General features: G+C 39.2%; 1 pseudogene; it reads left to right on the forward strand.

Annotated features, from left to right (window-relative positions):
- Positions 1-21,123, forward strand: part of LOC130034949 (contactin-associated protein-like 3) — a 158,780-nt pseudogene that overhangs the window by 117,189 nt on the left and 20,468 nt on the right.

The following is a 21,123-nucleotide window of genomic DNA, read 5'->3' on the forward strand; positions in this document are numbered from 1 at the left end:
TTAGAATGTTGACAAATTGTTCCAAAATGTATATGGACAAGAAACGAAGAATGAATAGCTAAAATACATCCTATAATAGAAGCCAGGTGAGAGAAGAATCCCACCTAATAAATATGAGAATGTGTTACAATGCTGAGTAATGGTCTCTTTATTAGTGAGAAAACAGAACAAAACCCAACGGAGAGCCTATATTTGAGTTTCAAATTATGTACTTCTAGATGGTAATTATGATCTCACCAATTATTTTCTTCCAAGCACTGTGAAACTTGAAAGTTGACCCAATATTTCTCCCAGTAAATTTCCCAATGCAAGTAAGGAGTCAAAAGTTCTGCTATGCCTCAAAAAGCAGTCTACGAAATACAGCAAGCAGTAAGAATTATTCCTGGTGCATGAGGAAAGGAACCAAACACAAAATAGACATAGGTTTAGAAGTTCTCTTACTGAATGTTTAAAATTATTGTGAGAAATTATCTGATATGTAACATTTACAAATTTGGGAGGAAATAGAGAGGTCCTTAAGGGGCCAGAGATTGTCCAGGGGTTAAGTCACTTGCCTTCCAAGTAGCCTGCCCAGGTTTAAGCCCTTGCACCATCTATAGTCCCTAAGAACCACCAGGCCTGATCTCTGATAGTCGAGTCAGAAGTAACCCCAAAGTAACACCAAGTATGACACAATCAGACAAAAAATAGAGGTAAGAGGAAAGCATTTAATTATAAGTTAGGCAAATTTTAATGGGTGTGGGAACTCTGGAAATTAATAATCTAGAGAGGTCCTCCCGTTGATCATCGATTTGCTCGAGCGGGCCCAGTAACGTCTCCATTGGAGACTTTGTTGTTACTGTGTCTGGCATATCGAATACTCTCGGTAGCTTGCCGGGCTCTCCGAGAGGGGCGGAGGAATCGAACTCGGGTCGGCCATGTTGGCTGCGTGCAAGGCAGACGCCCTACCCGCTGTGCTATCGCTCCAGCCCGGAAAACGCCCTTGTGCTCGGAAATTAATAAATCCTGAATAAAATGAATATAGTCAACAATGATGTGTGCCCATAAAGAACTGTTAAATTAGAATTTCTCAAAATTCCCTTAGATAAAGGGAATCTGCCTGATTCTTACAGTAAGCAACAACATGAAAAAGACTATTGTTATTGCCTAATAAACACTATCTGCATTACGATTTCTTAAGATTTTTCAGGGCTCTTTATGCATTGTCTATAAAATAGAATGAAAGTGTAGTTTTGTACTGCTTTGAGAAATAGAGCATTTAAAATGTTATTTAAAACCAAAAATACTCAACGAATAAGTTATGTAATGGGCTGGAGTGATAGCACAGTGGGTAGGGTGTTTGCCTTGCACGCAGCCAACATGGTCGACCCGAGTTCGATTCCTCCGCCCTTCTCGGAGAGCTTGGCAAACTACCAAGAGTATCTCGCCCTCACGGCAAAGCTTGACAAGCTACCAGTGACGTATTCGATATGCCAAACACAGTAACAAGAAGTCTCAAAATGGAGACGTTACTGGCCACGCTCAAGCAAATCGATGAACAACAGGAGGACAGTGACAGTGACAGAAGTTATAATATAATTATTTTTCTTCTAGTATACTTCAGTGTTTTTCAGTTCTTTGTGAACTTGGTTGCCTTCTGGCTGTATTCTTCTTCTATGATACTTTTTTTTTTTCATTTTGGGTCAAACTCAGCAATGCACAGGGGTTACTCCTGGCTCTGCACTCAGGAATTACTCCTGGCTGTTCTCAGGGGGCCATATGGGATGCTGGGGATTAAACCTGGGTCAGCCGCGTGCAAGGCAAAAGCCCTACCCATTGTGCTATCGCTCCAGCCCTCATTTGTAGCATTACTGATATCAAACACTAAAACTAGTTTCAGCTTATTTTAGCAAAGTTAATTTCCAGACAGATCTCCCCATAAACCAAGCTTGCACTCTAGATCGTTGACCACTCTTCCTGACCAAACCAGGTATTATATGCTTGGGATGATTTCTGCCAGTGTGCGGTAAATACAGGGATTAGGCAGATAAAACTGTTACTTCATTTTATCTGAGTTTTAAAAACAGCTAGAATCAAAGCATTTTTTTTAACATTCAAGATATTTCATTCACATATGTATGTGTATGTATTGTCTTACCATGAGCACTGATGGTCTCTTGGCTAAAACTCTAAAACAAATGTTTTAATTTTTTACTTCAAGGAAATATTTTGGAACCTAAGCAGAATTTGACTAAGTATTAGTCATGATTTTCTGCAAAGCTTATTAAGTTGAGCCATTCGAAGTATTTTTTTTTAACCTATGGAATTGCAGTTGAAAATGCTTCAGCTTGCCTAGCTAGGAGTGGTCATTTGGTAATTTTAAAAATCAAAACTTACTAGGTTTGTCACAAAGCATCATAAGGATAAGTGGGACAAGTTATTATTTATTAAAAAATCAGATACACATATGTAATTGAGGTACACAGTATAATAGTCAACAGTTTTGGGACCAAAGAAATAGCATAGTAGGTAAAATGCTCGCTGTGCAGTCAGTCTGGGTTTGATCTTTATTACCCCATATGGCCTCTTGAGTGCTGCCAGGAAAGATTTCTGTGCACAGAGTCAGGAGTAATCCCTGAACACAGCTGGGCATAACCTCCAACTAAAATGCAACAAATAAAAAATTTAGAGTTTATAAGTGTTCTTACTTTCTCTAGAAAGGTGAAAAAGCAAGCTTATCACCTACACCTTGTTTTCTTTGTTTGATGGAACCATAGAATTATGCTTCCTAAAATATTATTTTTGTACTGAAGCATCATTGTTGTTATAATATAAACTGTTTCCTGGGGCCACAAATGATGATTTCTATACATGTCCCATATACAGAAGATTCTTCATAATTGTCAAGAGAGCATATTGTGACAATAATTAACATGCCACTTTTACACCCACAAACACACACACACACACAGTGAGTCTCTTTAATCATTTTAAGAGTCCATCACATCACACCTTTTGCCTTGGTGTTGGACAGTAATTTGTTTTTTAAGTTCATTCCATTAACAAATAAGGAAATGCTGACAACTATAGTAGGAGTTTCTTAAACACCTTTGAAGTTTTGAGAATTCCAAACATAAAGCTTACCACCTGAATGTTATTGTTTATTTGCTTTTTTAATTTATGAAGACTGATTACTGTCACTCGCATAAAAATTCTACATATAACAATTTACACAGTGGCTAACCTAGAGCAGTGAGCTGCTTAGTGGCATTAAAAATGTTACCTCTAGTCTGTCCCTTTACTATAGTTGTGGACCTGTCTGCTTTCTTTACTGTTGTGTTGTCAATAAACATGATCTCTGATCTTCAGATGGCCCCAATAAATATTTTGCTATCTTTGTCAATGTTTAAATGAATCATTTTCTTTTCTCACTGCTGGGTAACGACAAATTTAGCTTGATAACTCTTGAACTGTGATGAAAGACTATTATGTGGATGTGTATTGCTCAGAATAATGTTTTGTGGCTGTCTTTGTTTTCTAGGCCCAGTGATACAGTCATCCTTTCCCATAAGGAGCATCTGCCTGTCACTCAGATAGTGACAACAAACACAGGCCAACGACACTCTGAAGCAAGCTTTACATTGGGGCCTCTGCTTTGCCAGGGGGACAGTAAGTGACATAAAGGAATTGTCCTGTCTCCTAAAAATACATGTCAGTGCTCTAGGAGGAATTTGGGTGCATGGGTTCTAACTCTATGCAATTAGCACCCATAAATGAAGTTTTACTATCTTACTTGTAAATGAAAACATTACATTTCTACTGGATGAGTGTTTTAAATTATTTTATGTTTTTAATACTTTAATTGAATCACCACGAGATTGAGAATTACAAAGCTGTTCATGATTGGGTTTCAGTCACACAATGTTCCAACACCCATCCTTACACCAGTGCACATTTCCCAGCATCAGTATCCCCAGATTCCCTCTCATCACTGCCCCCCACTCCCCTTCACTCCCGTCTGCTTCTATGGCAGGCACCTCTCTCTCTCGCTCTCTCTCTCTCTCTCTTTCTCTCCCACCTCTCTCCCTCTCCCTCTGCCACCTCTCTCCCTCTCCCTCTCCCTCTCTCCCTCTCTTTCTCTTCTCTTATTTTGGCCATTATATTTTGGAAAATAGTTACTAAAATGTTATGATGTATATTGATCTCTGATCTTCAGATGGTCCCAATTTTCAACTCTTGTTGTCACACTAGGCCCACCTCTAGCTTGATTACCCTTCATCCCCCACACACTTGTGGAGATTTCCAATCATTCACCAGTCCTCCTTGCTCCAGTTTTCCATGGCCTTGAATATTAGTTTCATACTATTTTTTTTGTATCCCAGTAATGAATGCAGTGATTCTATATCGTCCCTCTCCTTCTGACTCATTCCACTCCACATGATACTCTCCATTTCCGTCTATTTATAGGAAAATTTCATGACTTTATTTTTCCTGTGTAGCACTAGTTATGTAGATTTACTATAGCTTCTTTTTCTAGTCATATCTTCTTGTACACTCAAGTTGTTTCCAAACTCTTGCTATTGTAAATATTGTAAGTAGTGCTGCAATAAACATAGAAGTGCAGGTGATGTTTCTTCTTGCTTTTTTTTGGACCCATGTATTATGAGTTTTTAATGTAGTATCTAAAGAAAGTTACTATTTTGAGATTCATGGAACTGGAGCGTGGCAGCATATTTTAACACAATATGTCAAAAAATAAAGAAAATATTTACCCAACAATCTTACTTTACTAGTTATGTGTATGGTCACGCCATTCTTCCTGTTACTCCTTAGACTCTCACAAAAGTCATATAATTCATCAACAAACCTCACTGCTTCAATATCAAAAGTAGATCCATTATCCACCTCCATGCCCACATCTCTGGTCTGGATGTTGCTGGAACCCCATAACTGATCTTGATACTACCTCTGTTTACCTCACTGATACTGCACACAACTGTCAGAGGGAATGAGTCAGAACAACACAGTTTCCATATCACTCTCCTGTGTCACTGCTCTTATGGGGTGATCACCAGTATAGACCCAGGCAGCGCTGCCCCAGGGCCTTCCAGGATGTCAGTGGTGGCTGTGGAGCCAAAACCTTTGCTGGGGCCCTGTGTGAATGGGTGTTGTGTCAGGAAATCACAATATTCCAGCACTTTGCTTTTTTTTAAAATTTTTAATAGTGTGACATCATGAGATACAGTTGCAGACTTAGACATTTTTGTGCTTGGGTTTCAATTAAACAATGATCAAATACCCATCCCTCCACCAGTGCCCATTTCCCACCAACACGGATCCCAGTATCCATCCCACCCCCCCATCTCCCCCATTCCACCCCGCCTCTGTGGAATTCCGTTTTGTTCTCTCTCTCTCTCCTTTTGGGTCCTGTGGTTTGCAAGAGAGGCACTGAGTGACAATCATGTTTGATCTATAGTCCACTTTCCGCATGCTTCTCCCATCCTGGGAGGATGCTCCCAACACCTTTATTTGGTGTTCCCTTCTCTATCTGAGCTGCCTTTTCCCCTAACATGTGTGGTTGGCCTCCAAGTCACGAAGTAAAATTCCTGGTACTAATCTCGGCCATTCTTGGGTGTTAGTCTCCTATTTCGTTACTTTATGTTCCCCAGATGAATGCAGTCTTTCCATGTCTATCCCTTTCTTTCTGAGTCATCTCAATTAACATGATACTTTTCATGTAGTACCACTTCTATGTAAATTTCATGATTTCGTCTTTTCAAACAGCTACATAGTACTCCATTGTGTAAATGTACCAAAGTTTCTTTAACCAGTCATCTGTTCTCGGGCACTCAGGTTTTTTCCAGATTCTGGCTATTGTAAAGAGTGCTGCAATGAACAAACGATTGCAGATGTTACTTCGACTATACTTTTTTGCCTCTCTGGGATATATTCCCAAGAGTGGTATTGCTGGATCAAATGTGAGCTCAATTTCTACTTTTTTGAGAATCGTCCATATTATTTTCCAAAAGAGCTGAACCAGTCGGCATTCCCACCAGCAGTGAAGGAGTGTCCCTTTCTCGCCACATCAGTGCCAACACCAGGTGCTTTTGTTCTTTTGATGTGGACCGGCCTCTGTGGTATGAGACGGTATCTCATTTGTGTTTTGATCTGCATCTCCCTGATGATTAGTGGTGTACAGCATGTTATCATGTGCCTTTTTGCTATTCAGATTTCTTCTTTGAGAAAGTTTCGGTTCACTTCATCACCCCATTTTTTGATTCAGTTGGATGTTTTTTTCTTGTGGAGTTCAACGAGTACTTTGTATATCCTTGATATCAACCCCTTGTCAGATGGGTATGGGGCGAATATACTTTCCCATTCTGTGCACTGTCTTTGTAGTTTGGTCACTGTTTCTTTTGAGGTGCAGAAACTTCTTAGTTTAAGATAGTCCCATTTGTCTATCTATGTTTTCACTTGCTTGGCCAGTGGCGTGTCATCTTTGAAGATACCGTTAGCTTTGATATCGTGGAGGGTTTTGCTACCCTAGTCTTCAATGTACCTAATGGATTCCAGTCTGATGTTGAGGTCTTTAATCCATTTTGATCTTACTTTTTTCACATAGTGTTAGTAGAGATCTGAACCCATTTTTTTGCACGTAGCCATCCAGTTTTGTTGGAACAATTTGTTAAAGATGCTTTCCTTGCTCTACTTCACATTTCTTATTCCCTTATCAAAGATTAGATGATCATAAATTTGGGGGCAGATATCAGTATATTCAACCCTGTTCCATTGGTCTGCAGCTCTGCCTTTGTTGCTTTGTAGTAAAGTTTGAAGTCGGGGAGGTTGATTCCTCCAATATTCTTTTTCCCAAGAATTGCTTTAGCTATTGTTTCATATGAATTGCTCCGTTTCTTTGAAGTATGTCATGGGTATCCTTATAGGGATCTCATTGAATTTGTACAATGCATTGGGGAGTATTGCCATTTCGACCATGTTAATTCTCCTGATCCATGAGCCGGGGATATTTTTCCATTTCCTCATGTACTCTTTTATTCTGAAGTAGCCTTTTGTAGTTTTCTTTGTACAGGTCTTTTACACCCGTCATTAGTCAAGCTAATTCCTAGGTACTTGATTTTCTGGGGCATAATTGTAAATGGGATCGTGTTTTTCATGTCACTTTCTTCTCTCTCACTATTTGCATATAGGAAAGCCATGGACTTTTGGGTATTGATTTTATAGCCTGCAATTTTACTATACAAGTCTATTGTTTCTAGGTGTTTCTTGGTAGAGGTTTTAGGGTTCTCTAAGTATACTATCATATCATCTGTGAATAGTGAGAGCTTGATTTCTTCCTTTCCTACCTGAATGCCCTTAATATCTTTTTCTTGCCTGACCACTATTGCAAGTCCTTCCAGTACTATATTGAACAGAAGTGGAGAGAGTGAGCACCCTTGTCTCGTCCCTGATCTTAGCTGGAAACCTCTTAGTTTTTCCTCATTGATTATGATGCTTGCCATAAGCTTGTGGTAGATGGCTTTAACTATGGCTTCTATCCCAATTTTGGCGAGGGTTTTCACCATAAACGGATGCTGGATCTTGTCAAATGCTTTCTCTGTATCGATTGATACAATCATACGGTTTTTGTCTTTTCTTTTGTTGATATGATGGATTATGTTGATTGATTTCTGAATGTTAAACCATCCTTGAATCCCCTGGATGAATCCCACTTAGTCACATGAATGATATTTTTGATGAGTTTTTGAATTCTATTTGCTCGTATTTTCTTGACAATCTTCGCATCTGTGTTCATCAGGGATAACGGCCTTTTCTTTTCTTTTCTTTTCTTGTGATGTCTTTTTTCTTTTTGGTTTTAGAGAGATATGGGATTCATAGAAACTTTGGGAGAGTTTCTGTTTCTTCAATTTCTTGGAAAAGCTTGAGAAGAACTGGCAATAGGTCCTCTTTAAATGTTTGGAAAAATTCACTAGTGAATCCATCTGGACCTGAGCTTTTGTTTTTTGGAAGAATTTTGATTACAGTTTCAATTTCCTTGATGTTAATAGGACTCTTCTAATATTCTAGATCTTCTTGATTCAGCCTTGGGAGATTATAAGAATCCAGAAATTTATCCACTTCTTCTAGGTTCTCTTATTTTGTGGCATACTGACTTTCAACATAATCTCTGATGATCTTTTGAATTTCTTTGGTTTCTGTTGTGATATTCCCCTTCTCATTTCTGATTCGGTTTATTGGGGTTCTCTCTCTCCCTCTCTCTCTCCCTCTCTCTCTTTCTTTGTGAGTCTTGCTAATGGTTTATCTATCTTGTTTATTTTCTCATAGAACCAGCTCTTGGTTTCATTGATCTTTTGGATTGTTTTTTGTGTTTCCATGTTGTTAATTTCTACTCTAAGTTTTCTGACCTCTTTCCTTCTGCCGGGTTTGGGCTCCTTTTTTGGTCCTTTTCTAAGATCTTGAGCTGTAAAGTCAAGGTGTGTATGTGGGCCCTTTCTTCCTTTCTGAGAAATGCTTGCAGAGCCATAAATTTTCCCCTTAACGTGGCTTTAGCTGCGTCCCATAGGTTCTGGTAGCTCGTGTCTTCATTCTCATGTTTCCAGGTACCTTTTAATTCGTCCTTGACTTCCTTCCTCATTGTTCTACGTTGAGTTGTTTAATTTCCAGGTGTTTGATTTGGTTCTCCATGTCTGTGTGTGATTCGCTTCTATGTTCAGTGCATCATGGTTTGAAAAAAATGTTGATACTATTTCTGTCTTCCTGATTCTATTGAGGTATGTTATTTGGCCTAGCACGTGGTCAATTTTGAAAAATGTTCCGTGTTCCCTGGAGAAGAATGTGTATTCTTTCTTTTTGGGCTGTAAAGCCCTCTTAGGTCTATAAGTCCTCTCTATTCTGTTTCTTCCTTCAAAGTCATTTTTTCCTTGCTGAGTTTTGTTCTTATTGATCCAGAGGTGATAATGTGATGTTGAAGTCTCCAGTGGCTACTATTGTCTTGCTAGCAATGTCCTTAAAATTGTTAGCAGTTGTTTAAAATATTTAGCTGTTCCCTCATTAGGTGCGAATACATTTAAGAGTGTGATTTCTTCCTGTTGTACATATCCCTTGATGAATAGAAAATGGCCTTCACTGTCCCTTCTAATCTTTTTCAACCTGAAATGTAAGTCGTTGAATACTAGTATGGCCACCCCAGCTTTTTTGAGGGAGCTTTTTCTTGCAGGATTGTTTTTCATCCTTTAACTTTGAGTCTGTGTTTGCTCTGACTGTTCAGATGAGTTTCTTGTAGGCAGCAGAATGTTGGGTTCTATCTCTGAATCCATTTTGCCACTCTGTGTCTCTTAATTGGTGAATTTATATTGTTGACATTGAGAGAAATTATTTTATGGGGCTTTGTGTCATCTTTCTGTAAGGGTCTGTTGTGCTTTGTAGGGTTTGTCTTGTCTTATAGTAGCCCCTTTATCCCTTCTTTTAGGTTTGGTTTTGAGTCTATGAAGTTTCTGAGCTGTTGTTTATCCAGAAAATAGTGTACCGTTCCTTTCGTGTTTGAGTGAGAGTTTAGCCGGATAGAGTATTCTTGGTGAAGTGCTCAATTCAGTGAGTTTTTTCACTATATCCCACCATTGCCTTCAGATTTGGAGGGTTTTCTCTGATAGGTCTGCTGTGAATCTAAGAGGTGCTCCTTTGTATGTGATTTACTTCTTTGACCTTGCTGCTTGCAGTATTGTGTCTCTATCAGCAGCATCCACCATTCTATGCTATGTCTTGGAGTGTTATTGTTAGGGTTTCTTATAGCTGCCACCCTTTGGGCTCCTTGAATCTGAATGGCTGCATTGTCCAGCTCTGGGAATTTTTCAGCAATGATTTGTTTAATCGTTGCTTTTTTATTGGGATTGTTTCCCTGATCCTTGGTACTCCAACGATTCTAATGTTGTTCCTCTTGGAATCATCCTCTAGGACTCTGATTCGCTCTAGAGCTATTTTGAGGTCTGTTTCCATTGTTTTTGTTTGTTTGTTTGTTTGTTTGTTTATAAGCTTCGTGTAGCTGATCTTCCAGCTCACTGATTCTGTCTTCAGCTGTAGCCATTCTACTGTTGAGGGCACACACTGAATTTTTTATATCATCTACCGAGTCCTTCAATCATGACACTTCTGTCCATAGCTTTCCAATTTCTGCTCTCATTTCTTCCTGTAATTTCTCGATTTTCCGATCCATTGTTTCCGTCATGTCCTCCTTATTTTATTGGATAACTGTGTCACTGTTTCTTTGAGTTCATTGAACATCTTCATTACTTCATATCTGAATTCTTATCAGAGAGGTCCCTTAGGTGAGTAATACCTAATGAGGCTTCTGGACTCTTTTCATCATCCTCTTCTCATGGTGGGCATTTGCACTGTTTCTTCATGTTGGTAAGGTGGCATGGAGACTGAGAGTTATATGAGATTGCTGGGTATGATTAATTTACCTGTGGCCGCTCAGTCCAAAATTAGGTCATGCCTACTTCTGCGAGGCCACGCCCACTGTGGAAGAGGCCATGCACCCTATGGGTACCTGGTGTGTGTGAGGGGTACAACCTGAGGGATGGAGAGATCAGGTGTTGGGAATGAACAGGAAGAGGCTCAGGGATGATAGGCTCAGGGTCTTAGAGAACGTCTGGTGCACGTAGGCAGCGAAAGCGAAGTCTCAGGTTCGAATTAAGACTGACCTGAGGGATAGAAAGGTCAGACGCAGCGTTGGGGACGAACCTATTCTCACTGTTTGTATCCCTTCTTTTTGTAAACAGATTCGTTTTGGAATTCAGCTTCCTTCAATACTGAAACATCATACCTCCATTTCCCAGCATTCCGTGGAGAACTTAGTGCTGACATGTCTTTCTTTTTTAAGACCACAGCCCCTTCTGGAGTGTTAGTAGAAAACCTGGGAATCACAGAATTCATCCGGCTGGAGCTGCGTGGTGAGTGACCTTATCTGGACATAGCCACTGAGTACCCAATTATTAATAATGCCCCTTATAGACCTAATTTTTATAAGATGCCTGTTTCTTTTTCAGTTGTATTTCTCTATTAAATACTAAAATTCTATAATCGTTAATAATCATTTCAATAGTAAGGCAATGGATTGTGATATCCTATGCCAATTTTGTGTTGTGAATAGCAATTTGTATAATCAGAATTTGACACCAAATGGGCCAAATAGCATCCTACTAGGCTATGAAACTGTTTGATATAATTCATTAGGTATATTATAATTGTTTTGTGCAGAGGTTAATTTCTTGCTTCCAAAATTTCATACAGTGCATGCAATAAAGTTATGTGAAGATTTAAACCGTTTTTACATGAATACATTTGTCATATTAAACCAGGTAAATTGTTCAGTTTAGTACTAAATATTTAGTAATTACTTAGCAAGATGAATAGTGCACCTGAGAAGGAATATGCTAAAATAGTTTTGCTTTCTCCCTCCAGGTACAGACTTATTTTGCTCTTAAGCCAACTGGGAATGGCAGTCTGTTTTAGCCCAAGGTCCCCTTTAAGCGAGCATGTCACCATACTCTTCTCACATCTACTCAAGTCATGTTTTCTCCCTGTGAATGACCATAAGCAACTCACATCTATATTTCTAGCTTCTGCGGAAGTGACCTTTTCATTTGATGTGGGAAATGGACCTTGTGAAGTCAAAGTGAAGTCCTCTACCCCCTTGAATGACAATCGGTGGCACTATGTGAAGGCAGAGAGGAACATTAAGGAAGCAACTCTCCAAGTGGATCAGCTCCCTGTCAGAACCCAGTCGGGCCCTGCTGATGGGCACTCCCACTTACAATTCAACAGCCAGCTCTTTGTCGGTGAGTGCTGTCATTCATAACTATGCAGTGCTGGGAATAGATTCAATGACCAAGAGACAATGGTTACTATAAATAGTTACCATAGCAATGGCAAAACAATACTACTATGGGCTCCATGATCTCAGGTCTCCATACTTAACATATAGTGTTGGGTGGAGATCCAGAGGGATCAAGGGGCTTGACCACATATACAACCAAAAGAAAATTCTAAACTTGTATTGAACTGTTTCCCATGTTTGCACTCAATATCATATAGATAGAGTCTATTTGTATTTCTTTCAGTCACTTCTTAACAATGGTCTTTGTAAAACTCTTGCCAATTTTTGTCTATTTCTCCTACTTTGCCTCTCAGGGGAGTTAGAGAACATGCACTGTAACTGGGACCCAGTCATCATCTGTCTCCTGGGAAACAGATCTGAGGGGTCATGCAGACATCGCTCAGGGTGTTTATCCATGAATGACTCTCATCAGTCTGAGCCTCAATTCTCTCTGCACCTCCCCTTGGTCCCATATCATGCACCATATTTAGGGCCCAAGCTTTCTCCTTTTTCCTCATAATCCTTTTCTAAACATTAAATATCTGAGTCTTAGAAATATTCTCTCTTAATTTTCGTGCTTATTGTTTCACTGCTGTTAGTTTCTTCAATGGGGTAAAAATGATTTTTGCTACATTACATTTCAGACAATAGTAGTGTGATTTGGAAACTAAGCAGATTAAAGGATTCACTCTTACTTGGCTTTTTTTTTATGTTTTACATGAGACATTTCTAAGTAAATAAGGACACAACCCAATTAGATACAGACAAAAATCACAAACTAGCATACAGTCTGTTTTGCCAGAGTATACCTCCAGCATCTATGAGTCTAATGCCATGCAGTGAGTTAAACTATGTGTGTATACAGTTCATGGAATCATAAAATTCAACTTCAAGCATAATTAGTTCTTACCGAGCTAGAGTGTCCTTCAATTAATTATTGCAGATTATACTAAATAGCTCTATCTTCCGATTTCAAGTCTAGAGAAAGAACTAATGAAATGTTAAATTTTAAAAAAGAATTTATGAAAAATCTACTCCAAATTAACATTATCCCCTAGGGTAATATTACTGAAGCCTGAGAACTTAGCTGAAAATTCACATTTTGGGTAACTCCCATATCCCAGTATTGAGTTGAATCTCTAGAATGAGCCCTCAGATCTGTTTTTCAAACAAGCTTCCAGCTTTCACCTATGCTCCCAGCTGTCACTGTTACTGTCCTCCCATTGTTCATTGATTTGCGCGAGAGAGTCTAGTAACGTCTCCATTGTAAGACTAGTTGTGACTGTGTTTGGCATATTGAATACATCACAGGGAGCTTGCCAGGCTTTGTCGTGCAGGCAAGATACTCTCGGTAGCTTGCCAGGCTCTCTGAGAGGGGCTGAGGAATCGAACCTGTGTTGGCCTGGTCTGCCATGCACAAGGCAAACGCTCTACCCACTATGCTATCGCTCTAGCCCCCAACAGGTAAGAATAATTGTCTTAGGCTTACATAAGATGTGATGAATGGAAAGTATTTATTATTCAGGTAGTATTCAAACCATCCAGCTTCAGATTGTTATGATAGATAAGATAAGCTGAAACCATAGATATTGTCTCAAATTTCTTTTTCTTTGCTCTTTCCTTGATTCCTTTCTAAAGCTTCATTAATAGAGAGATCTCTAATATAAATATTTGTGTTATATAAAGAAAAATTTTAGATATGCTATTTGTATTATTATATAGTTCAATATATGATAGTCAAAACAAATTATAAAATTATATTATTACATATTCACAGTCATGGTCCTCCAGTTGTTCATTGATTTGCTTGAGTGGGCCCAATAACGTCTCCATTGGAGACTTTGTTGTTACTGTGTTTGGCATCGAATACATCATGGGGAGCTTGCCAGGCTTTGCCATGCCGGTGGGAGACTCTCGGTAGCTTGCCAGGCTCTCCGAGAAGGGCTGAGGAATCGAACTCAGGTCGGCCATGTTGGCTGCGTGCGAGGCAAATGCCCAACCGCTGTGCTATCGCTCCAGCCCAGCAATAATGATATTAATTACATAATAAATCACAAAGATTACAAAACAATGCACATAAATTTGCAATGCATATTTATATTTCAAAATTACAACTGTAATATTTTCTATGCATTCTAATCTATAATTTTATAATATATTGGAAAGATTTTTAATTATGTAACTGTATTCCACACATATTTCATTGAGTATAAATTTTGAAAAGGATCACTTTTCAAAGGATCACTTTGAAAGGATTCCTTTATAAACAATGATAGTTTATATTTCATTGTTTATAAAGGAATGAATGTCAAAAATCAAAATGAAACATGAAAAATACTGTTAGAATATGTAACCATATTGTTTCCATATTGTTGTTTGATGATTTTTAAATAGACTAGAGTCTATATTTTCAAAACCACATATGATCATAACACGTGGGGCAGTATTTTAGTGTTAGTACTGTCATATATTTGCCCTGGAATATTAGCATGGCAAGACACAGGACTATGACACATCTGGGGTGTTTCTCTGGCAGGAGGTACAGCAACCAGGCGGAGAGGATTTCTGGGGTGCATCCGGGCCCTGCGTTTGAATGGGCTGGCCTTGGACTTGGAAGAAAGAGCCACAGTGACCCCAGGTGTGGATCCAGGATGCCCAGGTCACTGTGCTAGCTATGGACATCTGTGCCACAATGGAGGCCTCTGCCAGGAGAGGCTAAGGGGGTTTGTGTGTGACTGCACCTCCTCTGCTTATGATGGGCCCTTCTGCTTCCATGGTGAGTGGAACCCGGGACAGGGCTCCTGGGGATGGAAAACACAAAATAATGTTGTAGTATATGGCTTGCAGAAACATCTCCCTGGGCTCTGTCTCCATCTTGCTGTTTAACTGGAGAAGAGACCAGGTTCAGTTTGCAGACCTCGAAGACTATCCTGTGAAATCTTGGTGCCAGTCCTCAGAGGCCCCTCAGTGCAGTGTCACGAGGAGACCCATAACCTCCAACTCTGTCTGAACTGGATTTTCACATGGATCACTCCAGTGCAATTAAATATTACAAATAGTTAATATGTACATAATTATAAAAAATATAATATTATATATAATATGTACATAATTTCATGGAGTGATAGCAGAGCGGTAGGGCGTTTGCCTTGCACGCAGCCAACATGGCCGACCCGAGTTCAATTCCTCCACCCCTCTTGGAGAGCCCGGCAAGCTACCGAGAGTATCTCGCCCGCACGGCAGAGCCTGGCAAGCTCCCTGTGACGTATTCGATATGCCAAACACAGTAACAACAAAGTCTCCAATGGAGACGTTACTGGGCCCGCTCGACGGGAGGGCCTTTACCTTACGAAGCATGTTGGATTCCCAATCAATGTCATTTGATTTGGGTCTATGATGGGATTAGTTATTTTGTATCAATATTGCAAATTTTGACTATTTACACTGAATTAATATTGGTCTATAACATTATGTAGTTTTTAGTATATATAGACAGTAATTTATATATAATTATATATATATACACAGTAATAAATATAAAGGACTTCATAACCTGAGGTATAGTGAAAAGTTCCATCTTCCCTTCTGGTAAATGCTATTTTGCTTCTATAGTCTACAAGTTGATTTGGATCTAGGAAGATAAATAGAAAGTTGATTTGATTTATTCATTTGTTTATTTTCTTTAGCTGCTACATGTGTGAAATCATCTAGTTTTTAGTTATCTGTTTCAATGAGTATGATAACCTCTGGAGCCATCGATGTTTTTGCAATTGACATGAATTCATTTTTCAGAGCTGAATAACGTTCTCTCATGAATTCTGCACACAGCATCTTTATTTATTCATCCATGTATGGGCACTTAGATTGTTTCCAGCCCTTGGCGATTATGAATAATGATGTGATGAGCAGGGATTTGCACATGTCTAATAAATATATCTCTTTACATGGATATGTGCACATTCTTCAGGTAATGACACAACTGTGCAATCACTGAATAATATGGTAATTCTATTTTTAAGTTTTGAAATACTATTTTCCCAATTAGCATTGGCTATCCATTATAGACAATACATAATGGATAAACAATACATGATGGCTACTTGAATTAGCATTCCCAATAATAGAATTTAAACTTTTAATGTGAAAGCCCACACACATGAGTAGGTAAGACATCTGAGGGCTAGTTGCACCTGTAGGAGGAAGGGATTCAATCACAACACCAAATGGTCCCTTGAGAACTTCCCTAAGTGATGCTTGAGCACTGAGTGTAGAGAAGCCTGAACACTGCTGAGTGTGGCCCCCAAACCAAAATATCCAAACTAAATTTAAACAAGAAAACATGTAAAAATGATGTCACTCTTGTTTTCTCTCTTAGGTAGTCTTTAAATATAAATAGATCAAGACTCTTGCATTTAACCATAATGCTCAAAAGGAGAGAGAGGGACAGAGACAGAAAGGCAGAGACAGAGAGGAAAAGAGTATGCCATTGAGGCAGGTTGGAGAAGAGGTGTGGGGGAGGGAACGAGTTGGAAATGTACACTGATGGAGAGATGGGTGTTGAAACATTGTATGAAATGCAAGCATGAATAGCTTTGCAACTATACATCACAAGGCCTCAATTTTAAAGTCTTTGGCTTTTACATATAACAGTTATATGTGTGTCATTCCAGAGGTTTCTGCATATTTAAGAACTGACTCATCAATCACTTACAGTTTTCAAGGACCTTACCACCACACCCCCAGCACGAACACCAGCTCCTTTGCAACTGGATCCCATGAGGATCTAACACTGACAGGAGAAGAGACCGCGATAAGCTTCAGGACAACAGGGCTTCCCTCCCTACTGCTCTTTGTTGGGGCCTTCTCAGAGGAATACTTTTCTGTGATCCTCACCACAAATGGTGAGTGTCTGTAGTGTAAGACTAAAAAGAATGAAATTGAAAGTTAGCACCATGCAGGGATGGGTTCTTTTCATGTTAAGGTGCAACATAATTGGGTGGCCTACACATCTCTATTTATTAGGCTTCACTTATTGTCACAAATAAGTGTAAATAATGTCCACATTTTAATGAATAAACAAATGAGTCTTCCATAAAATGCTGATCATTTTATGAGATCAACATAAAACTACTCCCAGGATGTATTTTTCTGTTCAGTAATAATCTAAATGACTTTTTCAGGTAATTTGGAAACAAATTTTTTATCTGGTATGTAAATTTATTAGCATTTTTTTGAATCACCTTGAGATATAGTTACAAAGCTTTCATAATTGAGTTTCAGTCATAAATTTTTTCACCACAGATGTCCCCAGTATCCACCCCCACACGACACCAACCCGTCTCTATGGCAGACAATTTTATTCTTACTCTCTCTGTACTTTTGGGCGTTATGGTTTAGATATAGATACTGAGAAGTCATCATGTTTGGTCCTTTATCTACATTCAGAAAACATCTCCCAGTCTGAGCTATCCCTCCAACCATCATTGACTTAGTAATCACTTCGCTATCCTGGCTGTCTTCTCCCCCAGCTTGTAAGGCAGGATTCCATCCTTGGAACAATCTTCCTGGCCCTTGACTCTACTGTCTTTGGGTGTTAGTCTTATTTTATGTTATTTTATATTCCACAAACAAGTGCAGTCATTCTATGTCTGTCTTTCTCTTTCTGACTCATTTCAGTCAGCATGATACTGTCCATGTGCATTCACTTATAAGGATATTTCATGACATTATCTTTCCTAACAGCTGTATGTTATTCCATTGTGTATATATACCAAAATTTATTTAACTCTTCATCTGTTCTTGGGCACATGTGTTATTTCCAGACTCTGGTTATTGTGAGCAGCGTTGCAATGAACATACAGGTGCAAATGTCATTTCTACTGTGCACTTTTGCACCCCGGCATATATTCCCAGAACTGGTATTGCTGGCTCATATGGAAGCTCAGTTTCTAGTTTTTTGAGGTATGCCCATATTGTTTTCCAAAAAGGCTGGACCAGTCAGCGTTTCTACCAACAATGAAAGAGAGTTCATTTATTCCCACATCCTCAGCAGCACTGCTTGTTCTTGTTCTTTTTGATGTGTGTCAGTCACTCTGTTGTAAGATATCTTATTGTTGTTTTGATTTGCATCTCCCTGATGATTAGTGATGAAGAGCAGTTTTTCATGTGTCTTTTGGCCATTTGTATTTCCTTTTTAAGGAAGTTTCTGTTTATTTCCTCTCCCCATTTTGGTGCTGTTGGAGGATTTTTTTGGCACAGATCTACTAATGTCTTGTATATCCTATGTATTAACAACTTACTGACAGGTATTGGATAAATAATTTTTTCCAATCAGTGGACTCTCTCTGTAATTTGGTAACTGTTTTTTTGTTCAGTGTAGAAGCTTCTTAGTTTAATGTAGTCCAATTTGTTTATGTTTTCTTCCACTTGCTTGGCCAGTGGTGTTTAATCCTTAAAGATGCCTTTAGCTTCAATTATAGTGGAGGACTCTGCCTACATTTTCCTCCATGTGCCTTATGGATTCAGGCCTGATGCTTAGGTCTTTAATCCATTTTGATCTAACTTTTGTGCTTGGGGTTAGACTGTTAGGACGCGGATCCTGATCTCCCTTTAACAACAAAATGACTCCAGAAACTGCAAACAGCAAGCAAGGTTTATTGTAAGACTGGCTAGCCAGGATCAAGCCGCCTACACAGACATGCAGGTCAGATAGGTGAGGCAAGACCCCGAACTTCTTCAAAGGGGATCTTACATAGGCCTTCACTGGCCATTACAGCAAAGCCCGTGCATTTCATAGCCAATAGATTTGTAACAACATATACTTTCTTAACCAATCCATTTAAAAGTACATTACTCCTTAGCCTATAGATTCAAAGATCAGCATTTACATACATAGGCATTGTGGCTAGTGGGCTACTGGGTAACTTGGACATTTGGTTATCACCAGGCTCAATTTGATTTGGTGGAAGAGGATAAGGGAAAAGTTCCTAACAGAGGTAACAGAGAAGGAAGGGCCAACAAATGGTTTCTGAATTTACATCCCAGCAGGGAAGAGTCAACAAATGGTTTCAGAATTTACATCCCAATAAGGAAGGGCTTCACAGCTAAGGCTGTACTAGGGAGGGGGAAGGAAATGGAGAGTTACTAAGTAGTAGAGTTTTAACTCTGGAATCTCCCTCAGGGTCCCAAGGGACCTTGCAAGACAGAGATCTGAGCTCAATTTTTTTTCAGATAACTATCCAGTTTTCCCAGCACCACTTGCTGAGGAGGCTTTCCTTGCTTCACTTCACGTTTCTTGCTCCTTTGACAAAGGTTTAGTGATCATATACTTGAGTGGCTGTGTCAGAATATTCAACTCTGTTCCATTGGTCTGCAGGTCTGTTTCTAGTCCAATACCATGCTGTTTTAATTACTACTGCTTTGTAGTACAGTTTGAAGTTGGGGAAGATGATGCAACCTATCTACTCTTCCCCAAGAATTGCTTTAGCTATTTGTGGGACATTATTTTTCTATATGAATTTTATGAATGTTTTGTCAATTTTTTTAAAGAATGTCATGGGTACCCTTATAGGGACCACATTGAATCTGTATAATGCCTTGGGGAGTAGTGTCATTTTGGTAAGGTTAATCCTCCCGATCTATGAGCAAGGGATAGGTTTCCAGGAAATAAGATTTTTTTTACATAAAATATTTCCTCCATCTAAGCAAGGAGCTGCATTAAACCTCATAAAAGATAGTTTTATTTGGTTTAAGGGGCCAAAAGATAGCACAGCATGAAAGAAACTTGTCTTACACCAGCTAACCTGGGTTTGACTCCAAGCAGTGCAAATGTTTGCATGGTATGACAAGGAGCCATCTCTGAGCTCAGAGTCAGGAGTAAACTCTGAGCACCACTGGGTAAAACCGGAAAAGAAAAGATAAGCTAACAGGGGCTAGTGTGATAGGACAGTATGTAGGCTGCTTGCCTTGCACTCTGTGAATCTGTATTCTGATCCCTGGCATTACATATGTTCCCCTGAGTGATACATGAGTATAGAGAAAGGAGTAAATCCTGAGCATCGCCAGGAGAAATTCCTGAGCACCACCAAGTTTGGTCTAACCACCACCCCCGAAAAAAATAAATAAAAGAAGAAAGCAAACAAAGTATGCTGATATCCATAAGTATGAGATGAATAAGATTTACCTAACTCATCACTTATTTATGTCATATCTGTATCCAAAATGAAGCGAGTTATTACTCAATACTTGATTACCAAATCAGTCTAAGATGCTCAGTTAGAGAAAAGAATCAGGCTACAACCTTGCTTCCTTGAGCATGTGGAAGCTGAGTGCTCAGAAAGCTTGCTATTATCTCTCACTGATTACTTTAGAAGGAGAGAGTAAAGAAGAGGAAGTTTCCCTTCCAAGGAGGAAAGCAGAGGGACAAAAGAGTGATAGTACACTCTTCAGAGGGATTTGCATATCATGGCAGATCACTAACATCTATCTTATTTTTCCTGTTTCTTGATTCTTCAGAAACATTAGTAGAAAATTTGAGCAATTGCAAAACTTAGTTATGCAAATGCAGATAGCACAGTGATAGGGCGGTTTGCCTTGAATGCAGTCAGCCAGGCTGAGTCAGGTTCAATTCCTCCACCCTTCTCGGAGAACCTGGCAAGCTACCAAGAATATCTTGCCCACACGGAAAAGCCTGGGAAGTTACCTGTGACATATTCAATATGCCAAAACACAGTAACAACAAGTCTCAAAAAATGGAGATGTTACTAGGCCTGCTCGAGCAAATCGATGAACAACGGGAGGACAGTGTTTCAGTGTTTCAGGTACTGATTTAAAATGCATCAAAATAAGCAACATTAAAAGAAGTTATGTTTATGGAAAGTGAATGTTAATGTATTATTGCCAGAGGTTTTATCATTTAGTAATATGAATACCACATGAATAATTAACTGAGAACCAAGCTTTTATTTTCTTATGTTTAACTTAAGTTTCTACCTTATGTAAGAAAAACTGAAAAAAGAGACATTTTAGGCCAGTGAGATAGTACAGTGGTGGTGTGCTTCCCCCTATGTAGTTCAGTCATCAATAGTACATGGTTCCTGAGCCCTGCAAAGATTAAGCCTTGAGCACCCACAGGTGTGACCCAAAAGGTAAAAACACAATATAAATGAGACAGTTAGGTCATTACTATTGAAATTAAGAGTAAAATAGGGCACTCTGAATTTGGCCTTCAGGGCTGGAGTGATAGCACAGCGGGA

This window comes from Sorex fumeus, unplaced genomic scaffold (genome assembly GCF_029834395.1).
Source record: "Sorex fumeus unplaced genomic scaffold, SorFum_2.1 ptg000063l, whole genome shotgun sequence".
NCBI classification, from domain to species: domain Eukaryota; kingdom Metazoa; phylum Chordata; class Mammalia; order Eulipotyphla; family Soricidae; genus Sorex; species Sorex fumeus.